We start from the raw sequence: 11120 nt of genomic DNA, 5'->3' as shown, positions 1-11120 counted from the left end.
GGGCACATACTCTTTTGATCTCTCTCTCTTTGATTTTTTCACCCGAGTATTCATATCTTGGTTTATGAGCTTGATTTTATTTTTACAATGGTGCATTGGTAAGTGATCTATTTATGTTGTTTTACAATATTCTTCGATAACAATTCTTAGAAAATTGTTCAGGAAGGTTGAAATAATAAAAAATGCTTTATAAGTTTGAAATGCTTTTATTTTTGTGTGTATTTCTATTTATGATTCACTGTTTTCTAAAAAAACTTCAGAATGATTGGAATGTTATGAAACAAGGGTGGGATGCTCAAGTTCTTGGTGAAGCCTCTTATAAGTTTACAAATGCTCTTGAAGCTGTCAGGAAGCTGATGGCATAACCAAAGGCCAATGACCAATATTTGCCTCCTTTTGACAAGACTTCTAGTGAATATAATGTATAATGGTATTCAGACTTTTGATTGTAGGTGAATTGTCTCTAATCTCTATTTTAATCAATAGTAGGATTTTTATTATATTGTAATTTATGGAAGGCCATAATACTTCTACCTGCATCTATTTTCTACTCCTTTTGCCTTGTGCTCGTGGCTGTTGCTAGTTCCCTTTTGTTAGAAGAGCACCTACCTATACTTATGGAAGGTATGCACTAACGACACTTAGGTAATTAAGTGTTCTCTTATATCAGCTATTAATTACAAGAAATAATTTTCTTAAACAAATATGCCACTATTGACAAAACTATCAAAGGAATATTTGAGATTAAAAGCAAGGGCAGAAGTTTTACGACGTTCTCAACGGTAATTATATAACTTACCTGTTATGTTTTCATTGATTTTTTTTACATGTTATGATTTTTGTCTACTCATATATATATATATATATATATATATATATATATATATATATATATATATATATGCGTGCGTATGTGTGTTAATTTATACTTTTTATAATATTTTTTATTAAAATCATCATAATATCAGGAACGATATTAAATAACCAGATATTATGCATTATTTTGTCTAAAAACACGTATATTTTCATAAAGTAATGTCAATATAGAGCTTAAAATATTAATTATTATAGTTTGAAATATAGTTGTCACCAGAAAATTTTATGTTAACTTCAATTAGATTTGTAACAAAAAATAATAAATGAATCCAATCAAAAAATGCATTTTTATATTTTTAATTTTTAAAAGAGGAACAATTTTATGTTTTTTAGCCAGACATGGTCGGGTAGGATAACTAGTTATAATTACATGGACATAACTATAGAATATGTATTAAGAAGCTAAGAATTTTGAGAATCAAAAAGAAGAAAAAAAAAAGAAAGGAAACTAAGAATTTTCTTTGCTAATGATCCAAATGCATTTACTAGTCTAAGCTACCTACCCTTGCCAATGTTACAATTATTCACCGCAGAAAGTGCATTCTAAGGTGGTCGAAATAAGCTTTTTATAATGGTTTTGAACCGTCTTTAAATCTAATGTTGTGAAAAGTCAAGATTTGTTACGACGATCAAAGAAAAATCAACTTAGAAAAATGCATCATTCTAAGATGGTTCTAAACTAAAAATCATCTTAAAAAAATTAAAAATTAAAAATTTTAAGATGATTCTTTCAAAAACTGTCTTAGAATCATTTTAAAAAAATTGATGAGAATTTTAAGACGATTTTTCAAAAAATCGTCTTAGAAAGTAAAATTTTAAGACAATTTTAGAAAATCATTTTAGAATGTCTTTTTTAAAACAAAAAAAAGTTAAAAATTTTGAGGATTCTAAGACGATTTTTGAAAAGACCGTCTTAGAATATAAATTTTTTAAGATGATTTTTTTAAAGAATAGTCTTAGAATAATTTTTAAAAAAAATTAAAATTAATGATTCTAAGTTATTTATTTTAAAAAATAAATATATAATTTTAATAACTTATTAACAATATAAATTCTCTCTCACTAAATAAATTTGACATTTCATGCATATGTTGACAAGTAGATATCAAAATTAATTAAGTAATAATGTAAGAAAGTTTTTGCTAACATCCCATCAAACTTAAACTCTTTTAATTCCTTTATACTTTTAATTAATATATTATGCATTGTCATAATAATTTTAAACAAATCACTTGGATATTAATATTTAAAGAGCTTGTTAATTATAAATTGATTATTATGCTTCTATAAATATTGTGTTTTAATTTAATGCAAACTTCAAACTCCAAAAAGATCCAAATAGTTGTGTTTAAATAGATAAGGGAGTATATATAAGACGTGCAAAGGTTCAAATCTGAAATGATTAAGCCAAATTTCATGAATTGGAATGGACTTGTGGACAATCATAACAAGGTCTTAAATACTATGAACGAAAAGATAAAGAAGTCAAAGATTACTTAAAAAGCTTGAAAGGAGGTTAACGGTGGAAATTAAATGACAATGATACCTATGCTTTATAGCTTTCCGGTTGTTTGGTGAGGATGAGATCGAGCGACGTCGTTTTTTCTAGTTAGTTTCACTTTGCCATCAACATTCAGAGCCTATAGCCCTACATTTCCATCTCTAGCTATTTCAACAAATAAAGGATAAACACGCGTGGCAAGCCTGTCAATTTTTTTTAAAAAAAAGGTATCATTGTAACGCAAACATCATATACTTCAAGTGATTTTTTCAATTAGGCATACTTCTTTTCATCAAAATAAAAATAAATAATGAAAACAAACAGAGCTTGTAAAGAGACTGATATTGCTCCAAATAATACCCCCCTAACAATGAATCGTTGCATATATATTACTGGATTATTCTATGTGAAGTGGGATTATACCCAAATTATACAACATCTAAAGCGTGAGTCGTGGAGCAGACATTAAAGCATGGGTATTGTCTGCAACTTCATAATCAATTTGAATGTATTTCTATTTTGTGCTTTTCCTTATTAGTATCCATGTTCAAGTTTAAATTTCTAAATTACAGCAGCCACGTACGTATATTCTCATTGTCCTCTTCAGCAGTTTTCACTAGTCTTTCAAGTAGAGCTTTCTTTTCTCAATCCTAGTTTCTCTACATCGATTTCTTTGGTTTCTTTTGGAATTCAATGCTTTTTGCAAAATAATATCATTAAAAGGAATTTATATGTATGATTATTCTTTCAATTTGTTAGTATGAAGCAATTTCTTCATACATAAAAAAGTTTATATTTTGTAGAATTCCAGCCAACATGCCAGAGATATTTTCACCTATGGATTTTGTAGTCTCTAATTCCTTCCAAATTAAAGCCAATCACTTTCGAACAATGATGCTCAATTACATGAAATGCTGAATCTTTCTTGACTTTATGGATTTTGTTCCAACTATATAATTTAATAAAATATATTTCCCCCCTAACTTTCTTGAATCACTGCCCACCCTACAATTTTCAAGTCCTTCACATGGACGACAGGAAGCTTGCCCCCATAACCTTTTTATGTTTTTGTGCTAGTGTTCCTCTTTCTTCTCTTGGTTGTCTTCAAGAGCCCGTGTATGGAAAAAAGAAGCACACACAAAAGCAACAATAAAGAACCATGACCCCCTATAAAAATTAATCAAATGATGAATACAAATGCTCACACTTGCTTGATGAATTAGCTCTCTGGTCCATAGCTTTGATGGATCCAGTGTGAAGGAAACACTGACTTCACTCCCACATTACACTGTCAAATCAAATCATTGAGTGCATGGCCTTATATTGCACTATTTTGATCAGTTGAAGAAATTGTTTATTGACTCTTATTATTAGTTTATTACTGGGAGAATCAACTCTAGGTGGACAAAATCCAAGATAAGCATTTGAAATTTCCCTCGTATTAAGAGTAAGCTGATAAAACCATAACAAAATTCAAATTAAAAACTTAAACCATAATCTAATTGACACTTTTGAAGCTACAAAGTGAAAAATTCAAATTAAAAACTTAAACCATAATCTAATTGACACTTTTGAAGCTACAAAGTGATGCTATTAGTTTCCAGCTGAATCAAACCTTGCTTTGGATTCCTTCAAGGCTAAAGCAAATACATGAAAATACATACTCGTCTCCTATTTTCCTTTTCTCAATTTGCAGCTAGTAAATATAGCCTGTATAGAATGCCAAATTTTAAATTGTCAGTCAGATTTACATAAAAACATATTCAATGAAATTAATGATCATGTACCTCATGAGAATTTCTTATTTTTCTATAGAAAGTTTTCCATATACACATGTAACAATTAAGAAAACGGATCTCAATTTAGAATCAATGCTTGCTGGTCTCCATGTCAGTGTCTACAACCTTTGGTACACATTTCTTGAATTTCTTGGCATTTTCGGTGCAGGACACCTGGAGGGCAGTTAAAAAAAACACTAAACTAGGAATTATACAATACAATTTTGAAACATTCAATCCACTTATCCATCATTAGAAAAATAAAACTCTTTGTATTCAGCGGCCGATGTGTTTGGATTCAAAGAGCTAGCATACAGGGAATTATACAAAAAATCAAGTTCCCGAAGCAAATGTCGTAAATGCATTATTAGAAAAGTTTAGCATTAATGGATAACAAAGAAGAAAGGGGAGAGCAATTACTTGATTTGGAGTTAAAGGTCGTTGCTCCCAATTGTTGTTGCGTCTTGTCTTGTTTAAAATAGCTCCCAGTAGTTTCTGATTTACCAATAAAAACACCAGTTTTATCAAAATAAACTAATAGAAAAACCAGGGGTCTTGATAATTATCCCTCTTAAATATCAAAACTACTTAAAAAGAGACATGAAACACTAAAAGAAACATTCAGACATTTAGTACCTTTGCAAGCCCGGCCAAACCACTCCGAGGTTCTTTAAAAACATTTTGGATGTCCCGCAACATTTCATAGTTTTTCAAACATCTCAACTCTTCATAGAAGATAACACGCATATCTACATTCATTTATCAAAGTTGTAATGAAATAGTATCAAGGTCTACAAAAGGAATGAGCAAGCACCTGTGGCATACATATATATACAAAATAGATCCACTATGGCAATTTTCACAAATAGATCCAACTGAAAATCATTCTTGTCATACCCAGGAGTTCTTTTGATGCCTTTTGAAACACAAATATATGTATTAGGTCTAACATCCCAATTTTTCGTAAATAAATTTAAAAAGCCTTTTAGTAAAATAAATAAATAAATAAATAAATATAGTGCAAATAATAGGCTGAGTACCCTAGGTATAAATAGCTATGTAAAGTCAGGTGTCTCCTCTTCCCCTCATTTTCGTTTTTCTCTTTTCTCCACTCAACCCTTTCTTTTTCCCGTAGTCTACCAAACCTATCTCAGAAAAACAACAATCTCGGACTCATTTACCGTTGGATCGTTGTGAAATTTTAGCAGCTCGTTCACAATCCAATTCCGAACATTCTCACCGTTGGGAGTTTTAAAATCATGTTTGAGCTTAGAGGAAAACCCTTCGCATTGTAGCCTTTTATTTTCCCACAAAAACCCAAAACTGTCTCGGTAAAACTACGATCCCGGTTTCGTTAACCGTTGGATTTTCATGAACTTTGAATATGTTTTTCGAAATTCAATTGTGCGTACGTGCACCGTTGGGATTTGAGAAATAATATTCGTGGAGGGAGAAAAAGAAATCGCATGAATACAATACAAGTGGAGGCTTCAATCTCTTCTCCGTCTCTCTGACGTTCGAGAATTCTATCGGAGCAGTCACAGGAAAAACTGAAGGAATCTCAGGGAACCACTAGAGATGTCGCTATCGTTGTCGGAAGACACGTGAGTCCACTTAGAGGTAAGGGATGAGTTATTCACAGTTGAGGGTTAGTGAGAACATGCGTAGGGATCCTTAGAGAACTAAATTTGGGTTTATTTTGGGATGTTTATTGAATTATAATTTTTCTTTATGATTATAAATACAATATTATTGTGTTCTATGTACCAATTGATGTCCTGATGAGAATTGATTGATAAACTTGAGTGCTCTTGATGTCTTTATGTTTGACCCATGATTTTGATACAATTGTGAGAAACTATTTCAGAGGTTTTACATCCCATGTTGTGATAAAATCTTTTGTATAAATTCTTATGTTGAGGTTATGAAATGATGATTCAAACTGTGAGTATGTGATAAATTGAACATGTGACGGATGATGAAATACATGTGTATTGAAATGAGATGTGTGTATTGAGTTGTGAACTATGAATTGTGCAATCGCACAATTGTAAGACCCTTTAAGGGCGACGAGTATTGTGATGGGATCCACTGTGGGAATCTGACGAGTTAAAATGATTTTGAAAACAATTGAGTAAATGTGTGTATTGCATCGTTCATAGGTAAAGTGAATATGATTCATGAGGTGTGATAACATGTTAAATTGAGATTATACCATTGTGATTAGGATTAAGTGTATGTGATAAATTGAGTATGTATATGATTGAGATATATATGTGCATTGAGTTGTGAACTATGAATTGTACAATCACACGATCATAAGTCCCTTCAAGGGCAACGAGTTAATGCTAAGTCCCTTTTAGGGTGACGAGTTGATGCTAAGTCCCTTTTTGGGCGACGAGTTAATGTTAAGTCCCTTTAAGGGCGACGAGTTAATGATAAGACCCTTAAAGGGCGACGAGTTAAAATTATTTTGAGAACAATTGAGGAGTCGTGTGTTTTGTACAGTTCATAGATAGAGTCTGTGTGCTAAAATATTTTATGGGTTGGACCTGAATCAGGAGGGAGAGGCCCTGACGGACTCTTCGGAGTGTAGGCCTTGGGGGTCACACGGTTTGAGTGCTCCTTTAAGCCTATGTTGATCCCATATGGTTGGAGCATTCTCGCAAAACACTGTGACCCTGACTGGTCTCCCTATGATATTACCTAGTGAGAGTGACTTGACTTGCTAGTGTGTGGTTTGTCTTGTCATGTACTCCTAGGCGCCCGACAAGGTTTTTCACTGACATGGTACCACATTGCATATAGGCTTGAGTCTTAGCATAATTGTTTCATGCACTTGCTAATTGTTTATTATGAAATTAATGTGTTATTATGTCTTGATCAGAGCGTGTGATTCTTGTGTAATGTGATTGATGATTGAAAACTGTGATTGATGGATGAAAAGTGAACTTTGAATGACAAAGTGGTGGAATTACGTGAATTACGTGTAAGTAAGTTTTATTTGGTTTATATGATATGTATATCTAGTTGTCTTGTTTCTCTATTAGTTAGGAATGTGATAACTCACTCCCCGTGTGTTGTTTGTGTTTGGATCCTGTGATGATCTTGAACTTTGTGTTTGGGGGAGCAGATGACTAGGTGAATTGCTTTAAGGAACATTATGCTGAAGGACATCGAGACACAACGCTCTGATAGAATGTGACAGTGGGACATAAGTTTTTATATTAATTGCATGATGTTAGTCTATTTTATTTTATTTCACTGATCTAATAAAATATCTATGTAAATTTTGACGGCCTTATTTTGAGTCGAATATGTTTTAATAAGTTTTAATGGATAATAGTGAAGTGAATGTGAACCTTTTACCCATGTGAATTTGGTTACCGATATTTTCATATATTTTGTTTATTTATATATATATGTCGGGGTAGAGGGTGTCACATTAGGTCCTAGCAAAAGCTAGCAAAATGTGTTAAACTTACTTAGAAATAGGAAAACTAATGGTAAATAAGTTGAAAACATAAGTAACATAAGACGATTTTAAAAATTTTGTAAAAGCTAGTTTTTATTCATTGGAAATACTTTTTAAGTTTTAAGGAGCAAATTATTAAGTTCACCTATTTTCAGTCAGTACAAAACAACATAGAACTCATATTTTTATCATTAGCCAGGAAAAGAACATCTTGCATGCTTAAGCTCATCTGCTCATCTTCTCTGCTTAATTTCTAGAAGCTCTGGTAAAGAATTTTTTATACCATCAACATATTCTTGAGAAAGGATTATTGTTGGAAGGTCTGGTTCTGCAAAATATTGATAATCACCAAGCCTTTCCTTTTTCCTCGTTGCAATTGTTCTCTAAACAGAATAACAAAAGTTATTTAAGAATACAAATCTGAAGAAAGAAAAATGAAAAACAATTTTGCACTTGCTACACTAGACTATAAAGAAAAGTACAAGATCACAATATAGCACTAGCCTGAGAAGAGCCTTCTTCCCATAAAGGAGTTTCCTGTACTATCTGATCTTCCTGGCCTTCACTATGGAGTTGCACCTGCCTAGAAATTTCAAAATGAATAGCTCTAATCACTGATGAAAATGAGTTCAAATTTTTTATTTCAACCTGCCATAAACAAATGACCATATTAGTTGCTACTAAATCTGTAATATCACCAAGATGATGATGAAATATTACACAAGCTGAATTTGACATATCTTTAAGCTCCATGCCATGAATAATTTTCTTTGACTTCTATATAGTTCTGCTTGATAGACACTTTACTTTTGAGTAAGAGGCACAACTAAAATTGAGACTTGTCAAGACTGTCAAAGTAGGGATGATCAAGTGTTGCCTTGATAGATATTCTCTCAGAAGGATTAAAATTGAGCATTTTCTGCATGTGAAATAAAATTGTTGAAAACAGGGAAAATGAAGCAGCATGTAGGCTAGTTATTTGAACTATATGGTATGTATCATTATATAACAAACGCCAATCAAGTCAGATAAGCTACATAATGATATGATGTAATTCAGCTCAATCTAAAAACAAATTCAAGTAGATGGGTATATGCTCTAGCCAAGTGAGATACTCTACAAAGATTTTAAGATGTTATTGGGGGACAATCTATAACTAATTTTTCAATGATATCATTTATTATGAAATCTGTTATTGCAATAATTTTCTCTAATATTTTTCATGAACTTCTTTTATCCATTTTTTATCGGACTAGAAACCATATCATATATTTCATTCACACATACCTCTAGTGACTTTCTTTGTGCATGCCAAAAAACCCAAAATAGAGATGGTATTATAGAATTTTAAGTATTAAGGTACATATACATAACCCAAAATTTGCATCAAAATTCCATATTAATGCTTTATTAAGATTACTCCATAGCCTAAGATATGCTTCAATGCATCATTGAGTGATTATCATCTTGTTTTCTGATTATTCCGGGGACAAGTAACATTGTAATGAAAATGAAGTAGAAGAACACCTATGTCACACATGTAGTCAAAGTCCAGTCCTAACTTAGCTTATTTTGGAGTCTGATCCTCCAATTTAAATACAATAAAATCATGACCAAATTTTGTTCTACAAATACGTGTATGTATTTTATGAGAAGGGTTATGAATTTAGAAGCATAAAGCATTTAAGAGATAAAATACATATACTAACCATGAGAAGGTTGAGACCATTAGGTCCTAATTAAGGAAGGCACATTCTTTGCCAAGCTCTGAGGTTCCCAGCGTGGGTACACATGCCAATCACGCAAAAAAGTAACTCTTGTCCAATTCTCCTCTGTGGGTGTTCCCAGCATCCTTGAACGATAAAAAACATTACCAAACACAGTAGTTGAATCAACCAAGTATGAAAAGGCAGATGCAAAATGTGACTACTAAAATCCACCCACAAACAAAAAAATGTTATTAGTTATACTTGAATATGTGAATGAGCTACTGGAATTCAAAATCCCCCGGAAATAGAGTTTGCCTCCTCACCATTTCAGTTGCACATAAATACTACTAGTCAAGATAGTTTTAGGTAAATCTTCAAGTAAACAACATGGTTGGTTACACAAAAATGAGAGTAGTTAGAATAGAGAGAGAGAGAGAGAATGTAGAGTGACTAACCAAAGATACAGGCAACAGACCAGACATCAACCCTAGTGGAGTAATGAATAGAGCCAAGGAGAACCTTAGGGGCTCTGTACCAGAGAGCAACAATCTCATGAGTGTAGCTCTTGAGAGGGATGCTCAAGGCGTGACCGAGGCCGAGATCAACGATCTTAAGAATACCCTTGTGTTGGTCAAGGAAAACGTTATGAGGCTTAATATCTCAGTGAAGGACATCATGGATATGGCAGTGAACAACACCCTTTCAGTTTTGGGAGATTTTCTATGGCGGCATCTACATCGACCTCAACTGATTGCAACAAGGAGATGGAGAGTGAGAAACGAGAGAGCAGAAGGAGAGATAAAAATTAAAAACACTAAGTTCCAAGGAATAAAAACCATTTGAAGACGGTTTTCGGGAAACCGTTCTAGAATGGTAGTTTTGAATATGACTTTTGTAGAACCGTCTTCGTTGAACAATTTCATATTTACAGAATTGTCATCGTGTGACATTTTAAGACGGTTTCACATAACGGTCTTAGAATGTGCATCGTAAAAAATAATTCTTTTAGTAGTGATTACTTTCTATACCTTTTTTTCTCTCTTTCATGGTATGATTTAGAATCTATTATCAGCAAGGAAACAATGAGTAGCACCACCTTTAAGGTTGTTGTGTTGGGAAGTGAAAGTAAGCACTTCAGCTATGATCCTATTTTAATTTCAATTTTTGGCTTTTTTTAGTGAACTAATTTTGTTTGCTGATAATAATAATAATAACAATAATAATAATAATAATAATAATAATAATAATAATAATAATAATAATAATAATAATAATAATAATAATAGAATGGTGACAGTTTTAGGAGTTGTGTGTGCTTATTACTGTTTAAAACGATATATTTTACATGATGTATTCTTATTACTATTTTTTAATAAACTTTGGTTACGTTTCTGAGATTGAGCTCATTATTCATTGAAATGTTTTTATATAAAAAGTGACTGATATTGCTTCAAAAGTTTATTTTCTTATACGATGCTATTACTACTTTTTATTGCTAGATAGCTTTATGCATTAAAAATTAAGATGATAGGAAATTTTTGACAAGGGAAAAAGGAAGGAATGTAGGCTCAAACTGATTGATAGATTATGTTATTGCTTTCTTATTTCTCTTTCCTCTTTCTCAAACTATTGCAAGATTTTCTCCTTTGATGAGTCCTCTTATTTTCTGGTTATATAAAGTAATCGTAGAAATATATATTTCCCTTTTGTGTGATACTTATAATTGACCTTGGTCTATTTTCACATAACAATTGTTGTGTCTTTCATTCATGTTTTGTCTG

General features: G+C 32.0%; 1 pseudogene; it reads right to left on the bottom strand.

Annotated features, from left to right (window-relative positions):
• Window positions 1-4245: 4245 nt before the first annotated feature.
• LOC106797601 (cyclin-dependent kinase B1-2-like) lies at window positions 4246-10289 on the bottom strand (annotated as a pseudogene).
• Between the last annotated feature and the right edge of the window lie 831 nt (window positions 10290-11120).

The sequence above is a fragment of the Glycine max genome, chromosome 20 (genome assembly GCF_000004515.6).
Source record: "Glycine max cultivar Williams 82 chromosome 20, Glycine_max_v4.0, whole genome shotgun sequence".
In the NCBI taxonomy this organism is placed as follows: domain Eukaryota; kingdom Viridiplantae; phylum Streptophyta; class Magnoliopsida; order Fabales; family Fabaceae; genus Glycine; species Glycine max.
The sequence above is the reverse complement of the archived record's forward strand: the minus strand, read 5'-3'. Positions and strand labels throughout refer to the sequence as shown.